The sequence below is a fragment of the Cervus canadensis genome, chromosome 1, assembly GCF_019320065.1.
Source record: "Cervus canadensis isolate Bull #8, Minnesota chromosome 1, ASM1932006v1, whole genome shotgun sequence".
Taxonomy (NCBI): domain Eukaryota; kingdom Metazoa; phylum Chordata; class Mammalia; order Artiodactyla; family Cervidae; genus Cervus; species Cervus canadensis.
Genome location: NC_057386.1, coordinates 41,035,973 through 41,051,649, shown reverse-complemented (window position 1 = coordinate 41,051,649; position 15,677 = coordinate 41,035,973).

Here is a 15,677-nt window from a genome sequence, read left to right as displayed (position 1 = left end):
TGGACTGTAGCCTGCCAGGCTCCTCTGTCCATGGGATTTTCCAGGCAGACATACATATACCTATGGCTGATTCATGTTGATGTATGGTAGAAACCAACACAATATTGTAAAGCAATTATCCTGCAATTAAAAATAAATTTTAAAAAAGACTAAAAATGGTCCACATTAAAAAAAAAAGTCTTAAAAAAATTAAAAAAAAATTTTTTTAGAGAAAAAAGAGAGAGGTAAGCAGGAGGTTGGGGTAAGCAAAACAGATGGGGGCCAAGGGGAACAAACATCCCTGAGCCAAGGAAGTGCTTTCTGCGCATCATCTTACCTTAATCTAGTCCTCACAGCAGCACCCCCAGGTAGGAACTGTTGCGATGTTTCAGCTGAGGAACAGAGAAGTTAAAATACCTACCCAAGATAACACCACTGGTCAGTGGCTAGTCCAAGCCTTGGGCCACAGCTTGACTTCAGAACCTCCCTGTCATCAGAAACTGGGGGATTTATTGGCCAGACATTTATTGAGCACCTCTGTGTTCAAAAGATGGTACAAAGTGCTGGGACACAGGAAAGAGGTAGAACTCTTGGTTTCAGCTGGTGGCTGACCCAAAGAAGGAGTCCCTCAGTCTGTCTAGCAGGCTTCATGGAGGAGGTGGCCTTGGAGCTGACTTGAAGGGTGAGTAAAATGCCTGTTGCATGTAAGTGAGAGGGCTTCCCAGGTGGTTCAGTGGTAAAGAATCCATCTGCCAGTGCAGGAGATGTGAATTTGATCCCTGGGTCAAACTTGGAGAAGGAGATGGCAACCCACTCCAGTATTCTTGCCTGGAGAATTCCATGGACCGAGGAGCCTGGTGGGCTACAGTCTGTGGGATCATGAAGAGTCAGACATAGCTTATCGACTAAACAACAACATGGAAATCAGAGGAGACCATTTTACTTTGAGCAAAGGTTTAGAGGTCTGGGAATACAGTGTGTGCTTGGGATATCAGAAGTCTTTCAGCTTTTCATCGTGAAATGGGACCCGGGGAGTAGAAGGAACGTGGAGAGGATTCTGTAGGTGCCAAGCTAGGAGTTTAGGCTTTAACATGACACCCCTGGGGAGCCATGGATTGAACCTGGGCCTCCTGCAGTGGAAACATATGTCCCTAACCACTGGACCACTAGGAAAGTCCCTGAACTACTGTTTCTTGACTGCTTCTCCTTTGTTTCTGCATTCCTTCACTTCCCTAGTTAGGAACTGCTTGATTCTGCTTTTGGAACTAAAGGGAGTCCTGGGAGACTAAAGTCTTTTTTCACAAACAAGAAATGGGGGATCACTTTTTATGATATAAATAAAATCAAGTGGTTGTTAAGAAAATTAAAACGAACAAAAACTTAATTCATAGTTTCCCCCAAAGTGATCATTCTTCTATGATGGAAATAAAATCAAGTGGTTGTTCAGGAAAAAAAGAAAAGAAATGGGGGACACAGAGGGACTTTTGTGCCCGGGAGGGCCCCGCAGGGTCTTGCTCGGTTTCAGCAGAGATGCAGCAGGCTCAGGTGACACCTGCCATGAGAAGGCGCCCCCAGGTCAAGCGAGAAGGCAGGCTTCCAAAGTTTTCACCTGTAACAAAGATGAAAAACTCCAGTTATCAATTTATCTTTTGAATTTTCTCATGGTTTCCCCCTATAAGATTTAGAGCATCTCACAGGGGGCGGGAGGCTTATCTGTGTGGGTGTGTCGGCCTCATTTCTCGCTTGCCAGGTAGGAGGGGAAACTCAGGCCGGGGAGGCAGCCGTCACCACCCAAGCAGGTGGAGAAGAAACTGACCATGAGGATCAAACACGTGGAAGAGAGGGTGTGTCCCTGCCCACAAACAGAGCTGGATTGTTCAGCTGTGAAGTTGGGGGTGAAGTGGGGCTCTGTGTGCACATGCCAGGATTATCTGCGTGTTAGAGGCTAATGAGTTTGTAAGCACTGGCTGGCTGCAAACCTTCAAGATGTGTTGGCTGTAGAAATGAATGAGCAAGGGTGGGAACTAAGATATTGAGTCATCAACACTGGAAATGCACATCGAGCATCGATTCTGCTTTCACAGGACACATTCCTCCACTTGGATGAAGGGTGATTTGAATGATTCTCAGAGAAGAAGAAAATGTATTGCTGAATCTAACCATTTTGTGAGACTTAAAATGTTTAGGGGTTACTGTGGACAGAGGAGGTGTTTGCAAAGATTTATATGTTTTCCCTTAAGCTGCAGTGGAGGGTGGGCTTCCCCACTGGCGCTAGTGGTAAAGAATCCACCTGCCCCTGCAGGAGACACAAGAGATGCAGGTTCAATCCCTGGGTCGAGAAGATCCCCTGGAGGAGGAAATGGCACCCAACCTGAGTGTTCTTGCCTGGAAAATTCCATGGGCAGAGGAGCCTGGAGGGCTACAGTCCATGGGGCTGCAAAGAGTCAGACATAAGTTAGTGACTAAACCAACCGACTGGCCTTTGGACTTTTTTCCTTTCTCAATAGGTTATTTTTATCTTTTGAGGAAGCGCTAATCAGTGGCAATGGATATCTCTACCCAGGGCCTGAGTATAGGTGGGGGAGGTTGACGATTAACCAGGGCAAATTGAGGTCCTAGTGGGAGTCCCTCTGTCCTTCTGCTCATCGAAGCTTCCAGACTGACTCGAAAGCAGTAGGGGGAAGGAGATTTTGGCAAACAAGGCTCTGTCTTCAGCTCACTGTTTTACATCTAAAATCTCCTGGCTGCCTCTATGCCCTGAAACCCATCTTTAAATGCTCTTCTATTCAAGCAGGTGATACGTGTAGGGCCTGATGATGGGGCTCCCAGGCACAAGGCCTTCCTATGTCTCCTATTTCTTTGATTATAGGAAACAGGCTTCATTTGGCCTCCATGGCCTTCCCTGAGTTCCAAATGTAAGAAATAAAAACTTAAAATCGCCCATTTTCAAGGACAACCAGCCTAGAGTGACAGCCTGCAGATGTAAGAGCCCTTAGGATACTTGAATAGGAAAATCCAGACAAAGAGAGAGTAGTAAATCCAAGTGGCTTTCTCGGGAAGATTGTTAACCCTGTAGTACTTAGCCCATGAGGAACCAGGGGAGGGACTTGCGTGCTGAGAGGATAAAAACCCCATTGACTTTGGGTCTACAGCCGTCCCACCAGACACCTGATCTTGTAAGACCGTCATTAAAGCCTTACTTGTGTCTCCAAGTCTATTCCTTGGGTTGGGACTGGTGGGCTTTATTTCCCACACAAGGGGCAGATTCTAGCAGTTGTTAATTAGGGAAGGGAGAGGACTGGAGACCAAGGAGAAACAGTCAAGAGCAGATTTGGGACAAAGTCCTGTTTCCCCATCAATGGATACATACCACAATATCTTTGAGTTGTTTTGCAGATACTGAAACCCCTTCCAGGTATGAGAGGTTAACAATTAATAATGGTATGCTGACCACAAGCATGTAGACCCCAGACCAGTTGGACCTGAAGTCTGCTCACCTCACCACCAACCCATCAGAAGAATGTCCATGGACTGAACACACCCTCTTTGAACTATTACTATAAAACATTTTTTATAGTAATAAAAAAGATGTTTTTTATTCCTCACTATTTTCCTCAAGTTGGGACACATGGTTTTGAGGGCGTGTAGCCCACTGTGGCCCCCTTTGTCTGGCACAGAAATAAAACTACTGTTTTCTACTTTACTCAAAACTCTTGTCTCTGAGATTTGATTTCACCAGTGTACAGAGAAGCTGAGCTTTTGGCATCACAAGTGCATGTCCTCTGCAGGAGTAGATGGTTCCAGATTTGGGCACTGGAGAGACGACTTCCCTGGAGTATATTGGTGAGTGGGTGTGGTGCTGGCAGGTGCTTTGGCTGGTCCATGGAGAAGAAGGGAGACATAGAACCACCAGCTGCCAAGATGAAGATGACAGCTGATAAAAACAAAATTCCACTGAGTAAATCTGAAGATCTAATTGGCTTTATTATTCAGTGATTCATGAATCAGGCAGCATCTGATGTTGTAAATTGAAACTGAAAGGTTGTAAAAAAAAGAAAAGAAAAGAAAAAAGAAAGGTTTTTAGAGGTAGAAGGAGGGTGGGGAGTAGGAGCTATTAACAAAAGCTAACAAAGGACTGTTTTACACCCAATCACCTTCTTTTGGAAGCAGGGCAAGTGTCACTCTTGTAGATTGCTTCTTCCTCCCAAGGATGGAGACGTCCCAGGAGACGGATTACCACCAGGGTGCAGACCAGAAAATTCCAGCCTGGCTGATTAAGACTACATTCCTAAGGGGAGTTCCCTGGTGGTCCAGGGGTCCCAGCTTCCACTGCAAGGGGCATGGGTTCAGTCCTTGATTTTGGAATTAAGATCCCCCATGCACAAGAGAAGACTCTACACATGGACATCACCAGATGGCCAACACCAAAATCAGATTGATTATATTCTTCGTGGCCAAATATGGAGAAGCTCTATACAGTCAGCAAAAACAAGACTGGGAGCTGAATGTGGCTCAGATCATGAACTCCTTATTGCCAAATTCAGACTTAAATTGAAGAAAGTGGGGAAAACCACTAGACCATTCAGGTATGACCTAAATCAAATCCCTTATGATTATACAGTGGAAGTGAGAAATAGATTTAAGGGACTAGATCTGATAGACAGAGTGCCTGATGAACTATGGATGGAGGTTCATGACACTGTACAGGAGACAGGAATCAAGACCATCCCCAAGAAAAAGAAATGCAAAAAAGCAAAATGGCTGTCTGAGGAGGCCTTACAAATAGCTGTGACAAGAAGAGAAGTGAAAAGAAAAGGAGAAAAGGAAAGATATACCCATTTGAATGCAGAGTTCCAAAGAATAGCAAGGAGAGATAAGAAAACCTTCCTTAGTGATCAATGCAAAGAAATAGAGGAAAACAATAGAATGGGAAAGACTAGAGATCTCTTCAAGAAAATTAGAGATACCAAGGGAATATTTCATGTAAAGATGGGCTCAATGAAGGACAGAAATTGTATGAACCTGGCAGAAGCAGAAGATATTAAGAAGAGGTGGCAAGAATACACAGAAAAACTGTACAAAAAAGATCTTCATGACCCAGATAATCACAATGGTGTGATCACTCACCTAGAACCAGACTTCCTGGAATGTGAAGTCAAGTGGGCCTTAAGAAGCCTCACTACGAACAAAACTAATGGAGGTAATGGAATTCCAGTTGAGCTATTTCAAATCCTAAAAGATGATGCTGTGAAAGTGCTCCACTCAATATGTCAGCAAATTTGGAAAACTCAGCAGCAGCCACAGGACTGGAAAAGGGCAGTTTTCATTCCAATCCCAATGCCAAAGAATGCTCAAACTACCACATAATTGCTCTCACCTCACACGCTAGCAAAGTAATGCTCAAATTCTCCAAGCCAGGCTTCAGCAATACGTGAACTGTGAACTTCCAGATGTTCAAGCTGGTTTTAGAAAAGGCAGAGGAACCAGAGATCAAAGTGCCAATATCTGCTGGATCATCAAAAAAGCAAGAGAGTTCCAGAAAAACATTTATTTCTGCTTTATTGACTATGCCAAAACCTTTGACTGTGTGGATCACAATAAACTGGAAAATTCTTCAAGAGATGGCATACCAGACCACCTGACCTGCCTCTTGAGAAATCTGTATGCAGGTCAGGAAGCAACAGTTAGAACTGGACATGGACCAACAGACTGGTTCCAAATAGGAAAAGGAGTACGTCAAGGCTGTATATTGTCACCCTGATTATTTAACTTATAATATGCAGAGTACATCATGAGAAAGGCTGAGCTGGATGAGGCATAAGCTGGAATCAGGATTGCCAGGAGAAATATTGTTGTAGCCACATGTTCTGGGAAACAAACTCACTCAGAAGGACAATCCAGATAGTGGAGTGCAGTTTATTATACCAGTGGGCCCAAGGCAGAGTCTCTTCTTAGCCAAGGACCCCAACCAGTTTTTGTGAAAACCTTATATACCCTAAGCATATGTGTCTAAACCCACCTCCCCAAATTCCCTGAAACTAGTCTGAACAAAGGAAAAAGAAAGATACTATGATTCATATGAACCCGTGATTCATATGCCTTAAACCTAGGTAGTTAACAGTGGACAATTATCAATAGGCTTGTGGTCATTCCCCAATAAGCATAATAGAATGTATGATTCTATTCGGTTACACAGATAATTAGGGTATTCTTTTAGGTGATGGAGAGCCCCGGGGCTCTTCCTTCCGGGGGCCTGGTTTTCCAGTTGGTATGTCGTTTCCATAGATACTGGGCAAATAGCTCAAAGTCCACAGTCCAGCTCAAGATGGAGTCCTGCTTTCAAGATCGAGCCTGTTCTGTTTCCCCCTTCAATATCAATAACCTCAGATATGCAAATTACACCACCCTTACGGCAGAAAGTGAAGAACTAAAGAGCCTCTTGATGAAAGTGAAAGGGGAGAGTGAAAAAGTTGGCTTAAAGCTCAACATTCAGAAAACTAAGATCATGGCATCTGGTCCCATCACTTCATGGCAAATAGATGGGGAAACAGTGGAAACAGTGGCTGATTTTATTTTTCTGGGCTCCAAAATCACTGCGGATGGTGATTGCAGCAATGAAATTAAAAGACGCTTACTCCTTGGAAGAAAAGTTATGACCAACCTAGACAGCATATTAAAAAGAAGAGACATTACTTTGTCAACAAACGTCCATCTAGTCAGGGCTATGGTTTTTCCAGTGGTCATGTATGGATGTGAGAGTTGGACTATAAAGAAAGCTGAGCACCGAAGAATTGATGCTTTTGAACTGTGGTGTTGGAGAAGACTCTTGAGAGTCCCTTGGACTGCAAGGAGATCCAACCAGTCCATCCTAGAGGAGATCAGTCCTGGGTGTTCATTGGAAGGACTGATGTTGAAACTGAAACTCCAATACTTAGTCACCTGATGTGAAAAGCTGACTCCTTTGATAAGACCCTGATTATGGGAAAGATTGAGGGCAGGGGGAGAAGGGGACGACAGAGGATGAGATGGTTGGATGGCATCACCGACTCTCTAGACATGAGTTTGAGCAAGCTCCGCGAGTTGGTGATGGACAGGGAGGCCTGGTGTGCTGCAGTCCATGGGGTCGCAAAGAATTGACCTGACTGAGCAACTGAACTGAACTGAATAGCCCTCCTCAAAGGACCCTGCCCCTCTGCCTGACTGTTAAACTTAAGTGCCTTTGTTCAACTCTTAGAGAGATAATCTGACCCTGCCCACCTGTGAATAGCTGCAAGGGAAAGAAGAGATTTAAACACCTTTTCCAAAGGCTGGCCCTTCTCAGAGATATTTTGCAAGGCTAATGGCCCTTTTTATTTACTTCCTCAGTGCCTCTCCCTTTCTATTCTGCCTTTTGACTTTAGATCCTCACCACTTTTCTCTCCGCTTTCTTAAAAGAAACTGGCATCCAGACCCCTACAAGATGGTCATTTTGAGACATTATTCAACCATCTTCCCAGTCAGCTAGCTTCCTTCCTTTTGTTACCAAGTCCAAGTTTGTTCTGTTTGCACTTAACAATGAATTGGAGATGAGGTATTGACTCAAGGAATACAACTTTGGAGAGCTGGCTGACTGAAGAAGATGGCAGATTAATGTGTCAAAATAACCATCTTACTGGGGTCTGGATGCTAGGTTCTTTTATCGATCGGGGTGGGGGGAGGTGAGGAAACAAAGTAAAAAGACCATTAATCTTGCAACTATCTCCTAGGATGGCAAGCCTCGGGCAGGGAATGTGTTAATTTCTTCCTTCCTGCCATCTTCTACTGGTAGACAGGGTTCTGAACAAAGGCTCTTTAGTTTAACAGTCAGGCAGAGGGGCAGGATTCTCCAAGGCAGGCTGTAATATTGTGACAAAAGCTATGTAAAACAAATTAAAGAAACAGTTCCAACATGGAGTCAGAATTGACTTTTCCCTGCAACAGTGTTCCTTGCCTCAACACCTTGTCTCTCACATTCATTGGCCAGTTGTGCAGCAGGCACAGCAAGCTTAGACTTGGTAAGAAATTTGGCTTAGCCAGCCAGGAGTCTTGCTGCTCATGGTTAGCTGGCCCCAGTCAGGGAATAGTGGAGCAAGGCTCTTAGCAGCTGCTGGGACAATTTTTCCTGAAGATCTTTCACTCAAGATTCCCTGAAGTGGTACTAGCTGCCCCAACACTTGGCAGCTGAAGCAATGGACCAAAAAACAGAGTCGACGGACTCAATTTTGTTGGTGAGTCTGTGTGTCCTTTTGTGTTGCGAGTCAATGTATTCCCCCCTCAACTTGTGGAGAGAGGAATTGTTGGACTCTACTTGAATTGGAACCAGTTCATTGGGGAACTAGTTCTTGTGGGGATAATCCTACCCTTGTTGAAACTGGTTCATTTGCTTGTAGGGTAAATTTATTTGCCCGAGTTGGGAACTGGTTCATCTGTGCTGTGTCGTTTTGTTTTACTGATTGAAGGACTAGATTTCGTAGGGTAAGTCGCTTCAGTGTGTACCCTGGAAACATATTCCCCCATCAATTTAGGCCTTTCCTTTATAAGACAAGCCAATTTGACTGGGGTAACCTTGAAGAAGGGGAATTGTGGTTGGACTGTTTCTGAGTTGGAACCAGTTAACGGGGGAACTCGTTCTTGTGGGGGTAGGAACAGCCTAGTAGGAACTAGCTCCTTTTGAAGGAGGAAACAGAACAGGCTCTATCTTGAAAGCAGGACTCCATCTTGGGCCGAATTGTGGACTTTGAGCTATATGCCCAGTATCTATGGAAACGACAAATCAACTGGAAAACCAGGCCCGGAAGGAAGAGCCCCAGGGCTCTCCGTTGCCTAAAAGAACACCCTAATTAATATCCTAATTATCTGTGTAACCGAATAGAATCATACATTCTATTATGCTTATTGGGGTATGACCACAGGCCTATTGATAATTGTCCACTGTTAACTACCTAGGCTTAAGGTATATGATCACGGTTAACTTTGATTGTATCTTTCTTTTTCCTTTGTTCAGATTAGTTTTAGGGAAACTTATACACTTAGGGTATATAAGGTTTTCACAAAAACTGGTCAGGGTCCTTGGCTAAGAGGAGAGACTCTGCCTTGAGCCCGCCGGTGTAGTAAACTGCACTCCACTATCTGCATTGTCCTTCTGAGTAAGTTTGTTTCCTGGAACGCGTGGCTACAACAATTTGTTTTGTAGGGTAAATTTATTTACCTGGTTTGGGAAACGGCTGATCTGTGCACCAATGATGGAATTTATGCCATCTTTGTTGGAATTTTCCTGTCTTTTGGTGTTATCAAACTTATAAAAATGGAAAGTATTTCATCTGTCCTGAAGGAAAGCTCTTTGAGGTGTATATTAGATATGTTAAGATAAGGAGAGCAATGGCCCCTTAATGGCTCACATTTATACAATCTTGAAGTTAGAGATGCTTTGCAAAGGAGAGGGACACAATGATAATAAATGAAGAGGCCCAGAGTCTCCTTTGAGCTTGAGGTGTCTGATTCTAATTTCCCTACAGAAGCCCCAGGTAACTTTGACAGTCAGAAGCTTCAGCTCCAGTTTGGGGAGCTCCCCCTGTGAAGGAAAACTCCGGCCTTTTGGAGAAAGGTCACAAGTCTAATGGGACTAGGAAGTCACATTAATGTGACTTAACAGTTTTGCCAGGAGGATTCATTTAGGCTGATTCCTTTTTGGGGGTGAGGAGGGGGTATGTGGTTTTGTTGCAGGAAGGGGACCCCTTCCAGGGCCTGAAACTGGGCTCTTGTCTAACACTTGGAAATGAATTGTCTGAGGAGACACACTTGCTGACAAAGCAAGAGATTTTTTTGGGAAGGGTGCCTGGGTGGAGAGCAGGAGGGTAAGGGAACCCAGGAGAACTGCTCTGCCGCGTGGCTCGCAGTCTGGGGTTTTATGGTGATGGGATTAGTTTCCGGGTGGTCTTTGACCAATCATTCTAATTCAGAGTCTTTCCTGGTGGCGCACGCATCGCTCAGCCAAGATGGATGCTAGCGAGAGGGGTTCTGGGAAGTGGACGGACACGCAGTGTCTTCTTTCAACCTTTCCCGAACTCTTCCGGTTGGTGGTGGCTGCTTTGGCAGTTCCATATTTCTTATCAGGACCTCCTGTCATAAAACAACTCTTGCAAATGGTTACTATGGTGCCTGGCCAGGGTGGGCGGTTTCAATCAGCACGCTTCCCCTAACAGTTTGAGGGATCTTAGTTCTCCTACCAGGGATTAAAGCCACACTCCCTCTAATGGAAGTCTGCAGTCTTAACCACTGGACTGTCAGGGAAGTTCCTAGACTGATTCTTTTTTAAGAAACCGGTCTGTTCCAGAAATAGAGCCTTGACCAGTGATATCTCCGAAAGACCCTGACAGAGGTGTGGTGGGGAAACCCGGCAGGACCTAGAGATCAGAGTCCACTCTGAGCCCAGCAAGCACTTATCCACCAAACATTTGCTTTTCTGTGAATCATCTTCTTCCTCCATGAAGTCCCAAACCATTACCCTCAACCTTCTCTTCTGTCTTTAGTTGCAGGTAGTTTTTAAGCTGAGGGCTTTGACCATTTTGGTGGGTTAATTCTCCTGGGTGTCTCCCATATATATGTGTTAATAAACTCTTGTTAGATTTATCTCCTGTTAATCTGTCTCATGTCAATTTAGTTCTTAAACTAGCCAGAAGAACATAGAAGGATACAGGACAGTTTCTTCATTTCCCAACATCTGTGTTGTAATGTGTGTCAGAATTTGAATTTCCTTCCTTTTTTTTTTTTCTTTTTTTCTGGGAGCACCAAGCGGAGCACAGGGTCTTAGTTTCCTGACCAAGGATCCAACCCAGGCCTTTGGCAGTAAGAACACAGAGTCCTAGCCACTGGAACACCAGGAAATTCCTCTCCTTTTTAAAGCCGAATAATCATATTGTATGTATAGACCAAGCTTCCCCTGTAGATCAGCAGTGAAGAATCCACCTGCAGAGCAAGAGAAACAGAAGAGGTGAGTTCAGTCCCTGGGTTGGAAGACCCCCTGGAGGAGGGCATGGCAACCCACTCCAGTATTCTTGCCTGGAGAGCAGAGGAGCGTGGCGGGCTACACAGTTCATAGGGTTGAAAAGAACTGGATATGACTGAAGTGACTTAGCAAGCATGCACATGGATAGATCACATTTTCTTTGTTTAGTAATCCATAGATGGACACTTGGGTTGCTTCTCCTTCTTGGCTCTTGTAAATAATACCATGAACACAAGTGTATAAATATCTCTTCAAGTCCCTGCTCTCAGTTCGCTAAGGGTAAATACCCAGAAATGGAGTTGATGGATCATATGGTAATTTCTATGTTTAGTTTTTGGAGGAACCTCCATACTGGATGTTTGGTGGCGTTTGTCTCTGACTGTGCATGGAGATGCTGTCAGTTCAGGAATACCTGGGGGCCTCACGTGGGCCTTTACTACTCGCAGGAGTCCCCACAGGCATTTCCTCAGCTGGTGCAAATCTTGTGGTTCTTACTATGATTGCAAGATACTGCTCAGCAACAACCAAGAGGGAGCTTTGATAAAACAAAGATTATTACTCTCATACCTTGAGGGCCACACAGGACAATGGCCAGTGTGGAGAGGGGGAGGGAGCACAGAACTGGGCTTCTGCCTTTATTGGAGTGCAAGGGTGGGGTGGTTAAGCAAGAACCAGGGGGCAGGAAGAGACGCGGGGTCACTCTCATGGTTATCTAGGTTGCCCAAGGTTTTCTAGAAAGGAGAACTTGATGGGTGAGGCAGGCATGGGGGCTTACCTAGAAGCTGGTATACAGCTGATGATATGTTCATGTAAAATGGGTGTTTGAAAATAGATGCTTTAGCAATCAGAAGCTTAATGCCAGTCCCTTAGGAAAAGGGAAGTTCACCGTGTTTCCAACAGTGCTAAAGGCCTCCTTTCTCCAAGACCTCATTAATACTTGTCAGTTTTTTGAGAGTGTGAGGTGGCCAACACATTTAGAACAGATCCTATGGTCTACAGTGCGGAGAACAGATAGCCTCAGACAAGTGTCCGCGACTTTGAGTAACAGAGCTCTGAGGGCTGCCTCTCACCTCTTTAAGACAAGAACCAGGCCCCGGGAGAGGATCTCAGTGACTGCACGGTGATGCCAGGCTGCTGAGGTCAACTGTGCCAGGCACTGGGTCTTGGAGGTGCCTCCCTACTGTCTCCATTCATCTGAAAATGCACTGGCTCTCAGATTTGGCTGTTGCCCCTCTCTGTGGAATGGGAGCAGGGCCGAGGACTCTTCTTTTTGGGTTGGACTCACTGTGACTCAGTTGTGCTCATTTCACATGCTAGCAAGGGTATGCTTAAAATCCTTCAAACTAGGCTTTAGTGGTACGTTGTTGGTCCTTCATTGGACCAGAACCTGGTGGTCTGGAGTCGATGACGAGAGAGTGAAAGAAGGAAAGAGGCTAATATTCCCTGGGTTACGCAGCTGGCTTTCACGCTCCAGGGAATCAGCCAGAAAGAGAGAGAGAGAGAGAGACACGGGGATCCAAGCTCTGATGGAGCAGAGGTGTTTTAATCAACATGGTGTGGGCATATATACTGTCTTACAAGGTAGTTATTCTCAGCAAAGATAAAGATTAAATTTCCAAACTTACAAAACATAAGGCAATCCCTATTAAAGACAGAGTTGTAAACAATCACTTTTTCCCATATGATTCACAAGAAGGAAGAGGGTACTTATCACTGTCTTGAGAAACTAACAAAGGAAACGCCTGGATTCCTCAGCCCTGGGGAAGGCGTGCCTCTCCTCTTAATGCCTCTCCTCTTAATTCCCGAATATTCAGGAATTAGTAAGGACCAGAGGATTCCTGACAAATCCAAAACAGCACACAGGAAGCCTCCTGTTAAATGCTTCCTGACAGTACATGAACTGAGAACTTCCAGATGTACAAGCTGGGTTTAGAAAAGGCTGAGGAACCAGAGATCAAATTGCCAACATTTGTTGAATCCTAGAGAAAGCAAGGAAATTCCAGAAAAAACACCTACTTCTGCTTCATTGACTACACTAAAGCCTTTGACTGTGTGGATCAAACCAAACTGGAAAATTCTTAAAGAGTACCAGATCACCCTGGGCTTCCCTGATAGCTCAGTTGGTAAAGAATCTGCTGGCAATGCAGGAGACCTGGGATCTATTCCTAGGTCGGGAAGATCTGCTGGAGAAGGAATAGGCTACCCACTCCAGTATTCTCGGGCTTCCCTTGTGGCTCAGCTGGTAAAGAATCCACCTGCAATGCAAGAGACCTGGGTTGGGAAGATCCCCTGGAGAAGGGAAAGGCTACCCACTCCAGTATTCTGGCCTGGAGAATTCCATGGACTGTATAATCCATGGGGTGGCAAAGAGTCTGACACGACTGACCAACTTTCACTTATTTACTTACTCACCAGACCACCTTACCTGTCTCCTGAAAAACCTGTGTGAGGGTCAAGATGCAACAGTTAGAACTGGACATGGAAATACTGACCTGCTCAAAATTGCGAAAGGAGTATGACAAGGCTGTATGTTGTCACCCTCCTTATTTAATTTTATGCAAAGTATATTATGAGAAATGCCAGGCTGGATGAATCATAATCTGGAATCAAGATTGCTGGGAGAAATATCAACAACCTCAGATAGGCAGATGGTACCATTCTAATGGCAGAAAGTGAAGAGGAACCAAAGAGCCTCTTGATAAGGGTGAAAGAAGAGGGTGAAAAAGATGGCTTAAAATCCAGCATCAAAAAAACTTAAGATCATGGCACTTTGTCCCATGGCAAATAGAAGGTGAAAATGTGGAAACAGTGACAGATTTCATTTTCTTGGGTTCCAAAATCACTGCAGGTAGTAACTGCAGCTATGAAGTTAAAAGATGGTTGCTCCCTAGAAGGAAAGCTATGAAAAACCCAGACAGCATTTTAAAAAGCAGAGACATCACTTTGCCAACAAATATTCATAGTCAAAACTATGGTCTTTCCAGTAGTTAGGTACAGTTGTGAATGTTGGACCATAAAGAAGGTTAATGCCAGAGAATTGGTGCTTTTGAATTGTGGTGCTGGAGCAGACTCTTTGAAAGTCCCTTGGACAGCAGAGAGATCAAACCAGTCAAACCTAGAGGAAATTGACCCAGAATATTCATTGAAAGAACTTTTGCTGAGGCTGAAGCTCCAGTACTTTGGCCACCTGATGCGAAGAGCCCATTCATTGGAAAAGGCCCTGATGCTGGGAAAGACTGGAGGCAGGAGGAGAAAGGGACAACAGAGGATGAGAAGGTTAGATTGCACCACTGAGCCGATGGACATGAATTTGAGCAAACTCCAGGAGATAGTGCAGGACAGAGGAGCCTGGCACACTGCGGTCCATGGGGCTGCAAAGAGTCAGACATGACTTAACGACTGAACAATAGCCTCCAAGTTGTCTGGTGATGCCAAAGTGTGTTTGCTGTAACTCTAGCTGTCTCTGTGTCTCCCTGGGCTCTGAGAATTTTTCTTTTTTAAACAGTATTTTATTGAGATACGGTTCAGGTAAACACATAGACCCCAGCCTGCTGGATGAGTCTTTATGTTGTAAACAGCTGTGTGACCACCATCCAGGTCAGACTCCAGGACATGGAGCTTTCCAGCACCCAGATGATTACTTCGGGTTCCTCCCAGTTGATGCCCACCTGGGGTCATCACTTTTCTGACCGATTGTTGGATTTTGTCTAATAAAAGACTCCCAGCCTGTGCTCACTCATGCCTGGCTCCTATACACAACTGTGAGTGTCACTGATGATCTTGCCTGTATCTTTGGTCCCTTTTTATGCCAAGGGCTAGTCCATTGTGGTCACATCATCACTCATTTTTCCTTTCTCCTGCTCATGAACAGTGTGATTCCAGTGTGGGGCTACAGTGAGTGAAGCTGTTTTCCACACATGCATATGTTTTCATCTCTCTTGGGTAAACATCTAGGAGAGCCTGGGCACAGTAGAGGAAGAAGATCCACCAACAAGTTTCCAACACTCTTGTATTTTACACTCCAACCTGCAGTGAATGAGAGCTCCAGTGATCTTTATCCCAGTAGATGAGGAAATGGTCTCCGTGTTCCTGGTGTCAGACAGTATTGCAAAGCATTTTCCATTCTTTTCCTCCTTTCTGCTTCAGCTGTGCCATCTGCCCCTTAAATCCAGTCAAATTTGTGGTTGATCTAGAAATATAGTGGGGAGGGAGTGTGGACAGAGGAGGCATGTGTGCTCAATCTATGGGAACATCTCAAATAAGTCAATCTTTGCAAATTCTGGGGCACTGAGGCAAGCCCAAGAATAGAGAGAGGTGCAGACAGGTTCTCAGCCCCAGGGCACCTGCTCCACACTCAGTACCTATAGGACCCTCAGCTGCTTGTCCTGGTTGGACATGGGGTCCCGTCTCTAGCTCATGGTGGGGGCCTACTTAATCTCCAGTAAGTCTGTTGTGGCTGTGTGTTTCCTCCCCAAACCCCTTTCTGACCAAAGCTGATCCTGAGTCTGTTTCAGTCAAACATTTCCATTAACAAGGTACTGGAAGCAATTAAAGACAGTTATTCAACATATTGCCTCCAAATCAATGTCATTTGGAATATTTTATTATGTCTGAGATGTCTCTGCTCCCTATTCTAAAGCCCAGAATCAAGAGAGAGAAGAGAGAGAGAAATTCA